General features: G+C 40.9%; 1 protein-coding gene across 1 annotated transcript in view; it reads right to left on the reverse strand.

Annotated features, from left to right (window-relative positions):
* tmem106ba (transmembrane protein 106Ba) overlaps positions 1-17,555 on the reverse strand; it is a 40,919-nt gene extending 23,364 nt beyond the window's left edge. Inside the window, exon 1 of the mRNA XM_060944244.1 lies at positions 17,172-17,555. The gene's annotated coding sequence lies outside the window, so the exon portion shown is untranslated. The remainder of the gene's footprint in view (positions 1-17,171) is intronic.
* Positions 17,556-18,184: the final 629 nt, after the last annotated feature.

The raw sequence follows: 18,184 nt of genomic DNA on the forward strand, positions 1-18,184 counted from the left end.
TGAAATTCCTTTCATTAGCCTTTGAGATATCGCGTTCACAAGGTTTCGGGATGGACGCACGCCCGGACAGACGAACAACCCGAAAACATAATGCCTCCTGCACCTTACAGTGGCGGAGGCATAAAAAAATACCTTTTCCTGAGTAACTTTATTTCTGACAGAGAGAGATATCTGTTCGGCATGCTTGCAACTGGTTTTGGCCAGTTTGCTTGCTACTTGTTTTGGCAAGTTTCAGTTAAATCCTTGAAACTTATCTTCACTCGAACATCTGCTCTGTGTTTTTTATAAAGTTATCCTGGTCAGTAATGTAATGCTCCATCACCCATTGAAGCTACCTTCACACACCGACAACTCTGCTTCCTGAAATTACATCTTCCAATTAATCATTTAGCTACACAAACTCTTGAGTGTGGATATACACTCATGTTTGTCTTTCAATAAGAAAACTCTCTGAACAGCCGTGCCCGAGTCAGTGACTCTTGCTCCCAGATCGAGCCGTGAGGCAGAATCTCCGGGGCGGCAGAGGACTTATTTCTAGATCATACTTTGTCAGCTTTCTTCGTACAGATAGGTTTTGTTCTATCACTGACTCACTGACCTAATACAGGAGAAAAGAGGGCATTAGGCCCTGTGGGATATTCGGCCCTGCGACATTGAAGACTATGAAATTTATCACCAGCATGTCGGACACTATTGCAGATTACTCAGGAGCCGATCCATATGCGTGAGAACTGAACTTGGTAACATGAAACAGAAAGTTGGACTCTTCTGCTGGGGCTTTATTGACCCGCATTTGTGGGGAATAGGCTCTACTGCAGGGGTGGGCAATTATTTTTTCCATGGGGCCACATGAGAAACAGAAAATTTTGTGGAGGGCCGGACCAAAAGGCTGAACTAAATTCTGCATAATATTAATTGTATTTCTTTATATAAAGCAGTAAATAACATTGTTTTACAAGCTGCTAAGACTGGTAAGAGTATGGAAAAAACGAGGTTGCCTTACAAAAAATGTCATTTATTCAATCAAATTTCCCAAAACAATGGTTAACAAAATGTGAACGTTTGTACCATTTTTTCAGTCACATTCACCCCAAAACACAATAAAGACATCACAATATTGTCTTTCTACTCCAAATATCAAGCAAGATACATCATATTATAATAATGATGCCCACATTTGTAGTCTAATCACCTCATTTGGTGTTTCTCATTTGGTAATGCCGACTCAAATTGTAGTCTTTGAACACTGCGATCTGCTCTCTGCAAACTAAACACAGGGCTTCATCTCTGACTTCAGTAAATAAATACTTAGCAGTCCATGTTTTGTTGAAAGCCCTGCATTTGGCATCTACCTTTCTTCTTTTTGCGGACATTTTGGGGACTAAAGTCTTCTTGTGATCTGCTCGCAACAACGTCGATTCGGTGTAGGAATCAGATCTACAGATCGGCTCGGGCTCCGGCGCCTGCTGGTGACGTCACACTATGTGATTGGCTGGACCGTTTGAAGGATGACGTACAAGTTTGTGGTTGGTCTGGACAAATTACGGAAGTAGTTATTGCTGGATTAGGTTTCGTGGGATTTCATGTCATGCTCATGTCGCGTGCATTGAGTTTTTGTTGAACACAACTTCAAAATAAAAGCAATGCACATTCAGTCCATGCATGAGGTAAAATTAGAAAATACGTTTATTTTGTAATTTCTAATTAACCTTACGCGGGCCGGTCAGAATGAACCAAAGGGCCGGATGCGGCCCGTAAAATGCCCAGGTCTGCTCTACTGTTAAAAAAATAATAATTTAAAAAAAAAATTGACTTGTTGGCAAACTGTTTCACTTTGATCATTGGATTTGGTGTCAGTTAATTTGTAATTGTGTGAGAGTGTTTTTTTTTCCCCTTATTACACTGTTAAAGTTACATTCTTTATACCATTTTTTAAACAAAAAAGTGTGGTTCCTAATGCCCCCCGTTGCCCTACAGTATGTTCAGAAGCCTTAGATGCATACAAAGAAATACTGTAGAGCAAAAGTAATGGAATTAAATATTTCTACATTAAAAACAAAATACTACAACAAGCAGTAAACGGTAATAAATGAAACAAAGTCAATATCTGGTTAGTTTCAGGCACAATGTGTGCAGTTTTATAAGGAAATGAGATGCAAGTTTTCTGAGCATCTTGCAAAACCAGACATGACCTGAGGGTTAGAGAAGCAGTCTTAGGGCCAAAGAGTCGCCAGTTCGATTCCCGGAACCAGCAGGAAAATATGTGAGGGAAATTGAGTGAATGAACAGCACTTTCCACTTTCCTATCATGGCTGAAGTGTCCTTGAGCAAGGCACCGAACCCCAAACCCTAGCTGCCCATGGCTCTGGGCACGTGCTCATTGCTCACTTGTGTGTGTGTGTGTGTGTGTGCGTGCACACAAGTTAAATGCAGAGGAGGAATTCTGCTGTATTTGAGTGTACATGTGACGAATAAAGGCTTCAGTTCTTCTGGAAACTTAGATTGTCGCACATCCCTCGTATTTTTGCGGCCTTCATTATGTTTTTTGTCTGAAAAGTGTCTCTTACTGAATATACTGCTTTCTTTACTGACATACAGTGGTGCTTGAAAGTTTGTGAACCCTTTAGAATTTTCTATATTTCTGGATAAGGCCACACCAATTTAATTAGTTGGTTCTCTGATTTTTTCAGGAAAAATATGAAGCGAGCGGGCGAAACCAGTAAACAGATAGGCTAAATAAACGATTGAATTACAGTCAATTGAACATCTACAATGAACAGAAAAAAAAAAAAAAAAGATTTGACCAGGAGTAGGCTACTTCACAAGTCTTTAACGAAAGTGAAAGGGGCGATTTGATTGGTTTTCGACGTCACGTGATCTCACGTCACGTGACCTTTTCTGTTGGCGGGAGTTTGATTTCGATTTTTTTTTTTGAATTTTGTATTTTCTTCAAGCGGCAATTCCGGGAACCAACGAATCGAATTGGTGTGGCCTAAATATGACCTAAAACATCAGATTTTCACATAAGTCCTAAAAGTAGACAAAGAGAACCCAGTTAAATAAATGAGACAAAAATATTATACTTGGTCATTTATTTATTGAGGAAAATGATCCAATATTACATATCTGTGAGTGGCAAAAGTATGTGAACCTCTAGGATTAGCAGTTAATTTGAAGGTGAAATTAGAGTCAGGTGTTTTCAATCAATGGGATGACAATCAGGTGTGAATGGGCACCCTGTTTTATTTAAAGAACAGGGATCTATCAAAGTCTGATCTTCACAACACATGTTTGTGGAAGTGTATCATGGCACGAACAAAGGAGATTTCTGAGGACCTCAGAAAAAGTGTTGTTGATGCTCATCAGGCTGGAAAAGGTTACAAAACCATCTCTAAAGAGTTTGGACTCCACCAATCCACAGCCAGACAGATTGTGTACAAATGGAGGAAATTCAAGACCATTGTTACCCTCTGCAGGAGTGGTCGACCAACAAAGATCACTCCAAGAGCAAAGCATGTAATAGTCAGCAAGGTCACAAAGGACCCCAGGGTAACTTCTAAGCAACTGAAGGCCTCTCTCATATTGGCTCATGTTAATGTTCATGAGTCCACCATCAGGAGAACACTGAACAACAATGGTGTGCATGGCACGGTTGCAAGGAGAAAGCCACTGCTCTCCAAAAAGAACGTTGCTGCTTGTCTGCAGTTTGCTAAAGATCATGTGGACAAGCCTACTGGAAAAATGTTTTGTGGACAGATGCGACCAAAATAGAACTTTTTGCTTTAAATGAGAAGCGTTATGTTTGGAGAAAGGAAAACCCTGCATTCCAGCATAAGAACCTTATCCCATCTGTGAAACATGGTGGTGGTAGTATCATGGTTTGGGCCTGTTTTGCTGCATCTGGGCCAGGACGGCTTGCCATCATTGATGAAACAATGAATTCTGAATTATACCAGCAAATTCTAAAGGAAAATGTCAGGACATCTGTCCATGAACTGAATCTCAAGAGAAGGTGGGTCATGCAGCAAGACCACAATCTTAAGCATACGAGTCGTTCTACCAAAGAATGGTTAGAGAAGAATAAAGTTAATGTTTTGGAATGGCCAAGTCAAAGTCCTGACCTTAATCCAATGGAAATGTTGTGGAAGGACCTGAAGCGAGCAGTTCATGTGAGGAAACCCACCAACATCCCAGAGTTGAAGCTGTTCTGTACGGAGGAATGGGCTAAAATTCCTCCAAGCCGGTAGGGCTGCACAATATCAGAAAAATATGCGATATTCGATAACATGACTGAATATCTCAATATCGATATGTATCACGATAATTAAATATATACTGTTTTTCTTACCTCTACTCGCCGTTCTGCCCTGTATCTAGCATTTAAAAAAAAACACCCAATGCATCGCTTCCATTCCAACATTATTTTTTATTGGAAAAACATGGCTACACCTGCAATGGTGTCCATCAATCATCTTTAAATCTCTTAATTTTTGTGAGCGCAGCAGAAAATGTCTGAAGTTGAAGTAAACAAAAAACTGAAAACTACATTACATTAACATAAAGCATTCAAAATGGCAATTTCAGCGGCTCCCGGGAGATGAAGGTGAGCGACACAGATTCACCATAAACTCAAACACAATCTGTTAATAACACATGCGGGTGAGAGAGCAGTGGTGTGTGTGTGAGTGAGCGAGCGAGCGGTAGTGTGTGTGTGTGTGTGTGTGTGTGTGTGTGTGTGTGTGTGTGAGAGTGAGAGAGAGAGAGAGCGCGGTTTTATGTTTTTATGCTTCTGTACAGCAGTGTTTGTCCCAGTGAGCCGCCCCACCACTGTTTTACAGGTACATGTCTTGCAAAGTACCTGAGTTTGCAGTACGTCATCCAGCACTCGAAACTAACGGTGTCCCGACGTCCCGGGGACCATAAAAAATGTCATCGGGACACAAAATTATCATATCTGGGACAATCCCGGGACAATGGAAAAAATAGATCTAGAAAAAAAGTTCTACATTAATATTATTTACAAAGCCGTAACACATACGTAGACATTCACCTAATTTGTCAATTTTAATTTTAAAACGTTAACAGCGAAAAATACATAGTAGCTACACTTTCGATGCACCTGCATCCGTAGGCTACAGAGCAGCGCATTCTGTTCTAGAATCTTCGGCCGGAGTCCGCATTATATGGACTTGGAATGGAATTGCTACCGCACACGCTGCGCCGACTCTTGCCAGAACAAAAATGCTGAAGTGGTTGAAGCGGACCGACCGCGGGGAAGAAACTGAAAGCCCAGACATAACGTCTCCGGGACCTTCAGGATCCAAAGCGTCATCGCCTGGTCTGCAGGCAACGCTAGCAACTGAATGAACTGAATGAACACTGTTAGACACGTTATAGAATACAACAGGAATGATGTGGATGATATTGACGGAAGATAGCGTTCAACAGAATAAGTGAGTTTTCTTGGTGTCTTTCTAGTTCAGAAAGTTTAGTCAGTCAGCAGCACAACTAGGCTCGGACCTGCCACTATGCTGATGTTGCTAACATTCGTACCCACGCTTCGGCAGCGAAAGTTCATAAAAATGGATAACGGAAAGTTCATAAAAATGGATAACGGTAATGGATAACGGAAAGTTCATAAAAATGGATAACGGTAATGGATAACGGAAAGTTCATAAAAATGGATAACGGAAAGTTCATAAAAATGGATAACGGTAATGGATAACAGAAAGTTCATAAAAATGGATAACGGTAATGGTGAAAATTATAAGTTGGCCTTATAAGTGGCAACAGATATTCAAGGTATAAGTAGATGAAATGAACATAAAAGGGGTCTTATTTTCAACTAAAGTGTACTGCAGATGTAGGGAGTTGAAACATTTTCTGAATGAGCTAGTTGGCCCCTTTAAATAAACGGGTATCTATTCATACAGTGAGATCGCCAAAGTTTAATAAACTGAAAATGCAATAACTGTAATTTTGAAGTAGATGATGTATAGGACATGTCGCTTGTGTCTTGTGACTTATTGTAAAAATGATATAAAGGGTTCAAAATCGCATAGTTACAAATATCATCATATGAAGTTACTATTATATTAACCACTGGTTATTTCAGAGAGGGAAAAAATGGGGACACTATTGCTTCCATTCGGGACAATACAACACAGAATTCGGGACCACTGGGGGACACAAAGAAAAAAAGTTAAATTCGAGCCCTGACGTCATCCCTCCTGAATCCAAAGTACTTCCAAATAGCAGACGTGCATGTTTTTTTTTTTGGAAACCAGTTCCTCCTCACACAAGTTTGTCTCACCACACTTGCTACCGCTCCCACCTTCCGCCATAACCACGAGGCTTTTACTTGTTTTGCAATAGGGGGCGGAGTTATCCCACGGCGCTTGTTGACATTCAAATGTGATTGGACGACACAGAAAAATGTGCCTTTTATCGAAATTTAAGTAATTTTTGCGGTATGTGTATCGCAAACTATGATATCGCGATATCGATACTTTTTCGATATATTGTGCAGCCCTACAAGCCAGTGTGCAGGACTGATCAACAGTTACCGGAAACGTTTAGTTGCAGTTATTGCTGCACAAGGGGGTCACACCAGATACTGAAAGCAAAAGGTTCACATACTTTTACCACTCACAGATATGTAATATTGGATCATTTTCCTCAATAAATAAGTGACCAAGTATATATATTTTTTTATCTTGTTTAACTGGGTTCTCTTTATCTACTTTTAGAACTTGTGTGAAAATCTGATATTGCTGTAGGTCATTTATGCAGAAATATACAAAATTCTAAAGGGTTCACAAACTTTCAAACACCACTGTACAAACATTTTTTTTTCCTCTAACATTTAACTTTGTGCTGGAAAATTAATGTCTGGAATCCAAAATGTTTGCCCTGACTCAGCAATGTAGAAGTCACAAAATTAAAATCTATAATAAAGATTGTACTATAAAAATGAATAGAGTGCCTACAACTTTTGCACAGTACTATAAATAAAAATTAAGCAAACAGAAATTATAAAGTAAATAATTAATGGATGTAATTTCAGACAATAGATCTGGTTATATAAAATGTTATATAATATTTCAGGTCAATATTTCTACAAGGATCTAATACTAACATTCAGGTTAAACGTAGACAATATAGTCATACTTCCACAGTCTGAAGTTCTCAGATCATTATCTCATCTCATTCAAACTATGTCTGAGCAATAATATATGCACCTCACCACGCTACTGTATTAAACGTACATTCACGCCAACTACTGCACAGAGCTTTATAAATGATCTCCCAGAGTTAGCAACTTTGATTGGGTCACTGTCAGCCCCTGCAGAACTTGATCAGGCAACTGAATGCTTAGCGTCAACATTCCGCCATACCTTAGATAATGTAGCTCCTCTAAAAAGGAAAATGGTCAGAGACAAAAAATTAGCACCCTGGTATAATGACACTCGCACATTAAAACAGACCACTCGAAAATTGGAACGTAAATGGCGTCAAACAAAATTGGTAGTGTTCAAATTAGCGTGGAAGGAGAGCTTCCTGAAGTATAGAAAAGCTCTTAGTGCTGCGAGATCAACATATTTCTCCTCCCTAATAGAAGATAAAAATAATCCTAGATTCCTATTTAATACTGTAACAAAATTAACCAGGAATAAGTCCACTATAGACACATGCACACCTGCAGTATATAATAGTAACGATTTCATGAATTTTTTAATGACAAAATTGAGAATATCCGACAAAATTCAAACTACTAATTTAAGGTCAGACAATGTAAGTGACCCTGTAGTTAACCATATAACTGTATCAGATCAGCAATTAGAATGTTTTACTCCCCTTAAAGTGCCATTCCACCATTGGATGTATTCTTTGGCATAAAATACAATATATTCTGACAACATATATAAATGGTATCACTAGATAGAGAAATCTTTTAGCTTCAAAATTATATATCAAACAATTTTTTGACAACGACAAGTATATTAATTTTGCGACCAAAGTCACCTACCCTTTTAATTTCCGCGCGTGATGTCATCGGCAGGTTCCCCTTCTTGTGTACCACATGACGCGTGACGTGGCACATATTATCAGCAATGGCGGATAGAACGCGATAAAAATAATACCAATAAATCTAGCTAATACCAATAAATCTAGCTAACTGAAAGATTAACTCAATTTTTCGCAATTTTTTTGGCCCCCATATACGAGGAGAAATGACTCTCTCACTTTGGGGGTTTCCTGGTCTAAAAATAGACCGACACGTGGTACACAAGAAGGGGAACCTGCCGATGACATCACGTTTCACTACCGCGCGGAAATTAAAAGGGTAAGGTGACTTTGGTCGCAAAATTAATATACTTGTCGTTGGCAAAAAATTATGTTTGATATATCATTTTGAAGCTAAAAGATTTCTCTGTCTAGTCATGTTGTCATAAAATATATTGTATTTTATGCCAAAGAATACATCCAATGGTGGAATGGCACTTTAAAGAAACTGAATTACTTTCATTAATCTCGGCATCAAAAGCCTCAATTTGCGTACTAGATCCCTTACCTACACATCTATTCAAACAGATAATACCTGAAGTAACTGAACCGCTTCTAAAAATAATAAATTCTTCTCTCACGATTGGCTATGTACCCAAATCCTTTAAACTAGCAGTTATCAAACCCCTGATTAAAAAACCTGACCTTGATCCCTGTCAGCTGTCCAATATCAAACCTCCCCTTTATCTCCAAGATCCTTGAAAAAGCTGTGGCACAGCAGTTATGCTCATATTTACACAGGGCAGGGCTCGAAATTAACTTTTCTTTGTGTCCCCCAGTGGTCCCGAATTCTGTGTTGTATTGTCCCGAATGGAAGCAATAGTGTCCCCATTTTTTTTCCTCTCTGAAATAACCATTGGTTAATATTATCATATGAAGTTACTATTATATTTATAACTATGCGATTTTGAACCCTTTATATCATTTTTACAATAAGTCACAAAACACAAGTGACACATGTCCTATACATCATCTACTTCAAAATTAGTTATTGCATTTTCAGTTTATTAAACTTTGGCGATCTCACTGTATGAATAGATACCCGTTTATTTAAAGGGGCCAACTAGCTCATTCAGAAAATGTTTCAACTCCCTACATCTGCAGTACACTTTAGTTGAAAATAAGACCCCTTTTATGTTCATTTCATCTACTTATACCTTGAATATCTGTTAGCATATATAAGGCCAACTTATCATTTTCACCATTACCGTTATCCATTTTTATGTAATATACCTGTTGCCCCATTCAGAGATGTTTTGAAAGCCATTAGCCATACCATCAATGGATGAAATGCCCTTGAGCAAGGCACCTACCCCAGCATTGCTACAGGGACTGTAACACTGTAAAAAAAACTGTAAAGTCACTTTGGATAAAAGTGTCATATCATATAAGTGCAAACAAAGCAATGTAATGCAAGTTTTTTTTTATTGTAACCTTTAGTCATAGAAATCATTTACATTATTTACAGTGACTTTTCTGATTTTGCAGTCACAGCGCAGCCACGTTTATAATGGCAGTCTATGGGGCTGAGCGCCCGTCCTCTCCTCACTTTCAGCCTTCTCATGCAAAAACTCGTTTTTAACTCGCTCTAGTGACCTCAATTTTTACACTACAGACAAAAAAATTACATCGTGTTCAGGAGAGCCTTGTGGCACTCAATGTGAAAGAATTTTGTGACTATCTCCTTCTGTTTTCATTTAAATCCCCGTTGTTTGGAGGGAGCGCTCTGAGCAATTACTGCCCTTTCTGTGTGTCTCAGCGCAGCGTGCGGGTGGGGGAGGGGCTGCTTGCTCTCACACACACACACACACACACACACACACACACACACACAGCGCGCTGCTCCCTCTCAGAGACACACAGGCTTGTCGCCTCAACACAAATCATTCATTCACAGAGTGCAGCTCAGGCCCTGCAATTGTGACTGCTACACGCACTGCATCACTCTCACAATTTCCCCCATGTAGGACTTTTTTTCTAGATCTATTTTTTTCCATTGTCCCGGGATTGTCCCAGATATGATAATTTTGTGTCCCGATGACATTTTTTATGGTCCCCGGGACGTCGGGACACCGTTAGTTTCGAGCACTGACACAGGGATGGGGGCGTCGTGGCTCAGGTGGATAAGGCGCCATACCATAAATCCGGGGACCCGGGTTCGATTCCGGCCCGAGGTCATTTCCCGATCCCTCCCCGTCTCTCTCTCTCTCCCGCTCATTTCCTGTCTCTACACTGTCCTATCCAATAAAGGTGAAAAAAGCCCAAAAAAAAATCTTTAAAAAAAAAAAAAAAAATTTACATAGGAATAACATCCATGAAATGTATCAGTCAGGATTTAGACCTCATCATAGCACAGAGACAGCTCTGGTTAAAGTAGTAAACGACCTACTGTTGGCGTCTGATCAGGGCTGTGTCTCGCTGCTTGTGTTGCTTGACCTTAGTGCAGCATTTGATACCATTGATCATTCCATTCTTCTGGATAGACTAGAAAATGTTGTGGGAGTTAAAGGGATAGTTCGGGATTTTTGACATGAATCTGTATGGCATCCCCATCAATAGTGTCGTGCAAACACACTGACTCACCCCTGACAGCATCCTGTGAGTCCAGTTCTTGTCCAGTTTTGGTCCAGACGAAAGTATTCCGGCAAGTTTGTTGGGGTCACGAAAGTAAAACGTTTTTCGTCTCAAAACAGCATGTGTTCAAAAGAGTGATATATTTGCATCACAAAACCGTTGCCAAATAAAAAGTCAGACCTCGAAATCGCTTGGCACTATTTTCTCTCCCTCGGTATCACTGCGCGCTGTCATGTTGACATCTGCGCAGGAATCAGCACCTTTCCCATTGTTTGGCAGTGATTAGGAGTTCAGATCAGCGGCGCTAACAAGCTAATTTGAGAGCAAGAACAGTGACAAATTTATCACCTTCTATAACCTATACAATAATATATTTGTGAAAATGGTGCACACTTGCGACTATCCAGGCTGTAGCAACAAAGATGTGGCTGAATCTCCGCACACATTTCACCGTCGTAGTCAGACATGTTGTCGCTAACTTTGCTAGCAGTAAACAACGTAGTGATGTGTCGGTCGCGAACGATCCGGTTCAAAGAGCCGGCTCTTTGAAGTGAACGACGGGAGCCGGCTCTTCGGTGGGAGCCGAGTTGGGGAACCGAATCAGTTTTTGTCCTTAGGTGCCTCAGAGAGAGAGAGAGAGAGAGAGAGAGAGAGAGAGAGAGAGAGAGAGAGAGAGAGAGACAGAGTTCAGCTCAGCTGAAGGATGATTGTCTATTTGACAACCATGATCATTGTTTTGTTGCCGTGAATTCCTAAAGCTCATGATATAAATTGTCACTCATAAATTGACAGGTTCGGTCGGCAACCGCCTTGGCATGGCCAGATTAATCTGCGGTATACAACGAGACAGCAGTCATTATAACAGGAGCATATTTGCTGTTCCAGCGGCTTCTCATTACTGGTGGAGCGGAGTGCGGCACTTTTTTCTCTTTTTACATGCGCTCAAGGTGCCACATATTTTGTTGCACATTGTTCTGTGTTTGTTAAAATAATTTCCAACTTTGCTTCATAGTTTCTTAGGCCTGATTTATACTTCATAATTTAATTTGTGGCATTTTGTTCAAGGTCGAGTGTGAAATAAAGCCATAAAGGATAAACAGTTGATGTCTTCTGTGTATTTTATATTGGTAATATACAGCAACAATTTTGCATTATGTTTGTGAGAAAATAATTTATTAATTGGTAAGTAAGTTTTATTTCTATAGCTAGAACATTGTTACACTGCTATACTTTACAAAGCTTTACAATGGCTACAAAAACTAAAAAATAAAATGGAAAACATCCTATTGATAAAATATAAATAATAATGTAATTAATTAACTAGTTAATTGCAGCAATTAAATCAAAAATAAACTCTCAGGAGCCGTTTGGGAGCCGAAAGAGCCGGCTCCTTATAGTAAGAAGAGCCAAAAGAGTCGGCTCCCGAAAAAGAGCCGAAATTCCCATCACTAAAACAATGGATGAAACAGCCGTGGCTGTCACCTGGCGGCAGCGCGCAGTGATAAGAAGGGAGAGAAAATAGTGCCAAGCGATTTCGAGGTCTGACTTTTTATTTGGCAACGGTTTTGTGATGCAAATATATCACTCTTTTGAACACATACTGTTTTGAGACGAAAAACGTTTTACTTTCGTGACCCCAACAAACTTGCCGGAATACTTTCGTCTGGACCAAAACTGGACAAGAACTGGACTCACAGGATGCTGTCAGGGGTAAGTCAGTGTGTTTGCACGACACTATTGATGGGGATGCCATACAGATTCATGTCAAAAATCCCGAACTATCCTTTTAAGGGAACAGCCCTCTCCTGGCTCAGCTCTTATTTAACTGATCGTTATCAGTATGTTGATATAAATGGTGATATTTCTCGACGTACCGAGGTAAAGTTTGGTGTTCCACAAGGTTCTGTCTTGGGTCCACTGCTTTTTTCTCTATACACGTTACCTCTGGGTGATCTTATTTGTAAACATTGTATTAATTTCCACTGTTATGCTGATGACACACAGTTGTATGTTTCTGTAAAACCTGATGAGAGACACCAGCTTTATAGAACTGAGGAATGTGTAAAGGGCATTAGACACTGGATGCTTATTAATTTCCTTCTGCTTAACTCTGACAAGACTGAAGTACTTGTACTAGGACCACATACAGCTAGAAGTAAGTTTTCTGATTGCACAGTGACTCTGGATGGCCTTTCTGTTTTTCACGTGCAGCAGTAAAAGACCTCGGAGTGATTATTGACCCCAGTCTTTCATTCGAAACTCACATTGATAACATTACCCGGATAGCTTTCTTTCATCTCAGAAATATTGCTAAGATAAGAAATTTAATGTCACTACATGATGCGGAAAAACTAGTTTATGCTTTCGTTACCTCCAGGTTGGATTACTGTAATGCCTTATTGTCTGGATGTTCCAATAAGTTCATAAACAAGCTCCAGTTAGTTCAAAATGCAGTAGTAAGGGTCCTTACTAGAACTAGAAAATATGACCACATCACCCCTGTCTTATCCACACTGCATTGGCTCCCAATCAAATTTTGTATTGATTATAAAATACTACTATTGACCTTTAAAGCACTGAATGGTCTCGCACCACAGTACCTGAGTGAACTTCTGGTCCTCTATGACCCGCCATGCCTACTTAGATCAAAAGGTGCAGGCTATCTGCTGGTACCTCGTATAGTGAAGGCTACATCAGGGGGCGGAGCCTTTTCTTACAAAGCCCCACAGTTATGGAACAGCCTTCCAAGTAATGTTCGGGAATCAGACACAGTCTCAGTGTTTAAGTCTAGGCTGAAAACATATCTGTTTTCAAGCCTTTTGTTAATGGTGTTTATGAGGTAAAGGTGTAGATCTGGAGGATCCTCAGACATAGAGTGTTTTGGTAAACTGGGATGTATGGATGCTGTCAGTCCCCACTCGCTTGCTCACTCGAGTTTGTTGACGGTGTAGTGGCTGCTGCTTTATGTCCCGGGGTTCCCTCATGCCTGTATTACCTTCTGGCTCTCCCCTTTTAGTTATGCTGTCATGGTTAGTTGCCGGAGTCCCTGTGTAGGTACATTCCACTAAGAAACTACATTTCCCATCAGCCCACTTCCGCGTTGACCTGCGTCACGCCGGGGCGGGATCATCTACGTCATCCTCCAGGAAGGCATAAACCGCCTGGAATTCCTCAGCCCTTTGTCTCTCGCGTCCGGATTCCAAGGAATCTAGACGCATAAAGAGATGCTCTCAAACCCGAAAACACCTCTTTCTTGCAAGATCCATCATTCAGCGCGATTTCTTACCCTTGGCCAAGGTAAACTCTAGAGTCGCGCGATCTTTAAACTCAACCTGAGTTACAACCGGTTTATTCGTATTAGAAGCGGCGTCACGACTGCCGCTCAAACGCAGTTTTAATTTATAATTAGGAGCGACCAGATTCCTCCTGATTAAAGCGCTGTGCATATTATTCTGATCAGAGACTTTTCCTCACGAACGCTGAAGTTCGGACCAAGAATCCTCTGCCTTCACGGAAACGACCCAAGTGATCCGCTGGACCAGGAAGCTCTCCGCGCTTTCTACACGAGCGGTTCACGTGCTTCATGAACAGCGAAGCTCTGCAACAGCGAACATCTTCTCAGAACTTTGCTAGAGGCAAGATATTGAGTAAAATATATTTGGGCATAATAATTAAGCTAGTTTTAGGAAGTTGCTTTATTGAAAGTGTGAATTTAAACCCAGGTTTATTCATTACACTATTAGACACGCAGCGTGTCGAATTGAATTGTTCTGTTTGTTTAATCTCATTTGTTTTAATAGGCTGTGCATGCCTCTCTTTCTTATTCTTTTTACTAATATCCTCAATCTCCTAAACACACATTTTGACCTTAAGATTTCAGTGAGTTTGGTAATGTAATGAGTGTGGAATCCTTTTGTTACTTAGAAACACGTGCTCAACAGGCCTGACCAGGCCTGATACACTTTAGATAGCTTCCCTTTTGTCTTAGCTTAGCAACACGAAGCTAATCTGGGCCTACCTCGTGCTCAAACACATTTTGGTTAGCTATACAGAACTAGCCTTTTGTCTAAACACATGGTCAAGCCCCTCCTCCACACTCAACATACCAAAACATCAGATAAGAACATTCCAAATTTTATAGCTCCCTCATACACACACACCTTGGCTCAGGCCTAGGGGCCTAACACACACCTCACTGCTTGTATATATTGATTATTATTTTTATCTTTGTATAATAAATTCATTTATTATCAAAGCTGTGTGTATTCATCTTGGTGTGAACAATATCTGAAGTCCCCAGTCGCAAAGAATTCAAAAAGGTGCAGATTTATGTAATATAGTAAGTGATCAATAATAATTTGGAAATATACCATAATCTAGCTGTTCGGTAATTTATCCAGGATTAATGGTATGATTCACTAAATGATTCACTGAACGATTCACTAAATGATTCACTGAATGATTCACTTCAAATGAGACTGATTCTATGGTATGATTCAATTCAAATGAGTCAAAGTAAACGATTCAATGGGATTGATTCATTTTAATTATTAACCTTCAAATTTAATGAGACTGATTTAATGAGATTGATCACTTAATTTCAATAATTAACTGATTGCACCTACACCCTGCTTGTACTCAGTGCAGTATGTAACACTGTTCCTACTTATTCAGGTGACATTGGGCATACCCAACAACCTGTGTTTTCTTTCCCTCTCTCTCTCTCCCCCTCCCCCCAAATCTGTCCCTCTGAGTTACATGGAGTCAACAGGAAATCTTTTGGTGGAGACCTCGACTGGCTATCGTAGCCTGCAGGGAATTGGCCGCCAGACATTCTGTCGCATGTCCCAGACCCGGTGAAATGTAACTGAATTGTCTTGGCCAGCCCTAAGGGTCCCATCTGCATCCCATCATTGCTGAGGACTGTGCTCCCATCACCCAATCAAGCATCCAGCCAGAGCAGGTCATGATGTTTTTTAACTATATTAACATGCCATTGTTGTGTATTATGCCTGATGTCAAGACTTTCGTCTCTGCAAGCCTACCACACAGACTTAATACTTGTGTCATTTTTAGGGCACACCTAACAACCTGTGTTTTCTCTCCCCCAGAGTTACATGTCGGTCCTGGGATCGAGGTGCTGACCTCTTCTGCCCCTCGGACCTGCTTGATCCATCCTGGTGCCCTGTGTCTGGTTGGAGTCTTATCGCATCGCTCCTGTAGAGGACGGCCCCATGTGGACAGTTGAAAGTCAAACCTGGAGGACGCTCTGGACTCTTACAGTAATGCTTTTATGGCTGAGGACTACAGTTGACTTGCTAACTTTAGGACTGCAGTTGTCATGAACAGTTTCGCACTCAAGTTTCCATCAATGAAGAGTTTATAACATCAACGAAACTGACTTCATGTTAAAACTGTTAATGTTGTAGTCATGCTGTCTGTTGTTACCCAAATGAGGATGGGTTCCCTTTTGAGTCTGGTTCCTCTTGAGGTTTCTTCCTCGTGTCGTCTGAGGGAGTTTTTCCTTGCCACCGTCGCCACAGGCTTGCTCATCAGGGATAGATTAGGGACAAAATTAGCCCATGTTTTAAGTCGTTCAAATTCTGTAAAGCTGCTTTGCGACAATTTTTGTTAAAAGCGCTATACAAATAAACTTGACTTGGCCATTCCAAAACATTCACTTTATTCTTCTTTAACCATTCTTTGGTAGAACGACTTGTGTGCTTAGGGTCGTTGTCTTGCTGCATGACCCACCTTCTCTTGAGATTCAGTTCATGGACAGATGTCCTGACAGTTTCCTTTAGAATTCGCTGGTATAATTCAGAATTCATTGTTCCATCAATGATGGCAAGCCGTCCTGGCCCAGATGCAGCAAAACAGGCCCAAACCATGACACTACCACCACCATGTTTCACAGATGGGATAAGGTTCTTATGCTGGAATGCAGTGTTTTCCTTTCTCCAAACATAACGCTTCTCATTTTGGAGAGCAGTGGCTTTCTGCTTGCAACCCTGCCATGCACACCATTGTTGTTCAGTGTTCTCCTGATGGTGGAGATGTTTAAAGTCGTTCAAATTCTGTGAAGCTGCTTTGGGACAATGTTTATTGTTAAACGCGCTATACAAATAAACTTGACAAGGATTGCTCATTTATAAATATAAATGCAAAGCAAATATGAACCATATCTTGAAATGGTTATGAAGTAAAGGCTAAAAGCTGAACATAAGCAGTGCACCGCAGCTGGAAGGGTTTCAGCTTCAGGCTCAATGAGGACCTGCTTCACTTTTATTACAACAGAAAAGGCATACTGCGCATGCGTCAAATCCGCCCGTTTGGTAAATGTGTTAGTTGTGTTATCTCTGTTTTATACTGGATTTGACATGATTTAGTTGATTTAACATCGTCATTCAACCATTTACAGAGCAAGGAGGCATAAATATCATCTTCAAAATGCGTTGTAGACACACATATATTTAAATAACCAATAAACCCAGGGAAAATAAATCAACAAAGCCTTTCCCAGTTCTTACCTTCTGTTTATTTCTTGTCCGTGTTGATATTTGCGAACGCCCGATTTATCTCCTTCCCCCTATAATCCCGCTGTTACGAAAATAACAGCCACTGAGAGAACCTGACGCGTGAAGCTTAACGCGCATGTGCAGAACTGTACGCGCACGCGACCGTGTTGTGTATTAATATATCGCGCAAGAAATGTTGACGCTACGTGACCGAGGCTATTTTTCCTGACACCGATACTTTACAAAAAGTCATTCATTCGTCACGTGTTGCCTCATTATTGTTTACTGAAGTGTATCACCTCCATGTTTCTTTACCGCTCTGCTATAAAACAGCAGCCGGGTGCGAGATAAACAAATGAATCTTTTCGAACGAATCACCCGAACGAACCGATCCACGATTCAATTCAGTCGAACTCGTTTTACTGTCTGCAAGCTCTCGCGCACTGACTGACTCTCGTGCCCCTCCTAAATCTGAAGACTGATTGGCTCACTGGCATGTCAATCAAGCAACTGCGGCATGATCGTAGGAGCCTGGTGCAGCAGGAGGGGATAGGTTCAGATTCCGATTCAGTTTGCAATAGAAGAGTCGTCATCCATGTTGACACATTTTCACACTTAAGATCCACAAACTGTACAGACAGCTCAGACAATTAACACACGTAGTAAAAGCTCTTAGAGTTCCAACCCTTTCTAAAATCATTAAAAATAAAAAAAGTACAAATTGTCAAGGGTGGCACGGTGGTGTAGTGGTTAGCGCTGTCGCCTCACAGCAAGAAGGTCCGGGTTCGAGCCCCGTGGCCGGCGAGGGCCTTTCTGTGTGGAGTTTGCATGTTCTCCCCGTGTCCGCGTGGGTTTCCTCCGGGTGCTCCGGTTTCCCCCACAGTCCAAAGACATGCAGTTTAGGTTAACTGGTGACTCTAAATTGACCGTGAGTGTGAATGGTTGTCTGTGTCAGCCCTGTGATGACCTGGCGACTTGTCCAGGGTGTACCCCGCCTTTCGCCTGTAGTCAGCTGGGATAGGCTC

Source organism: Neoarius graeffei, chromosome 17, assembly GCF_027579695.1.
Source record: "Neoarius graeffei isolate fNeoGra1 chromosome 17, fNeoGra1.pri, whole genome shotgun sequence".
Classification (NCBI taxonomy): Eukaryota; Metazoa; Chordata; class Actinopteri; order Siluriformes; family Ariidae; genus Neoarius; species Neoarius graeffei.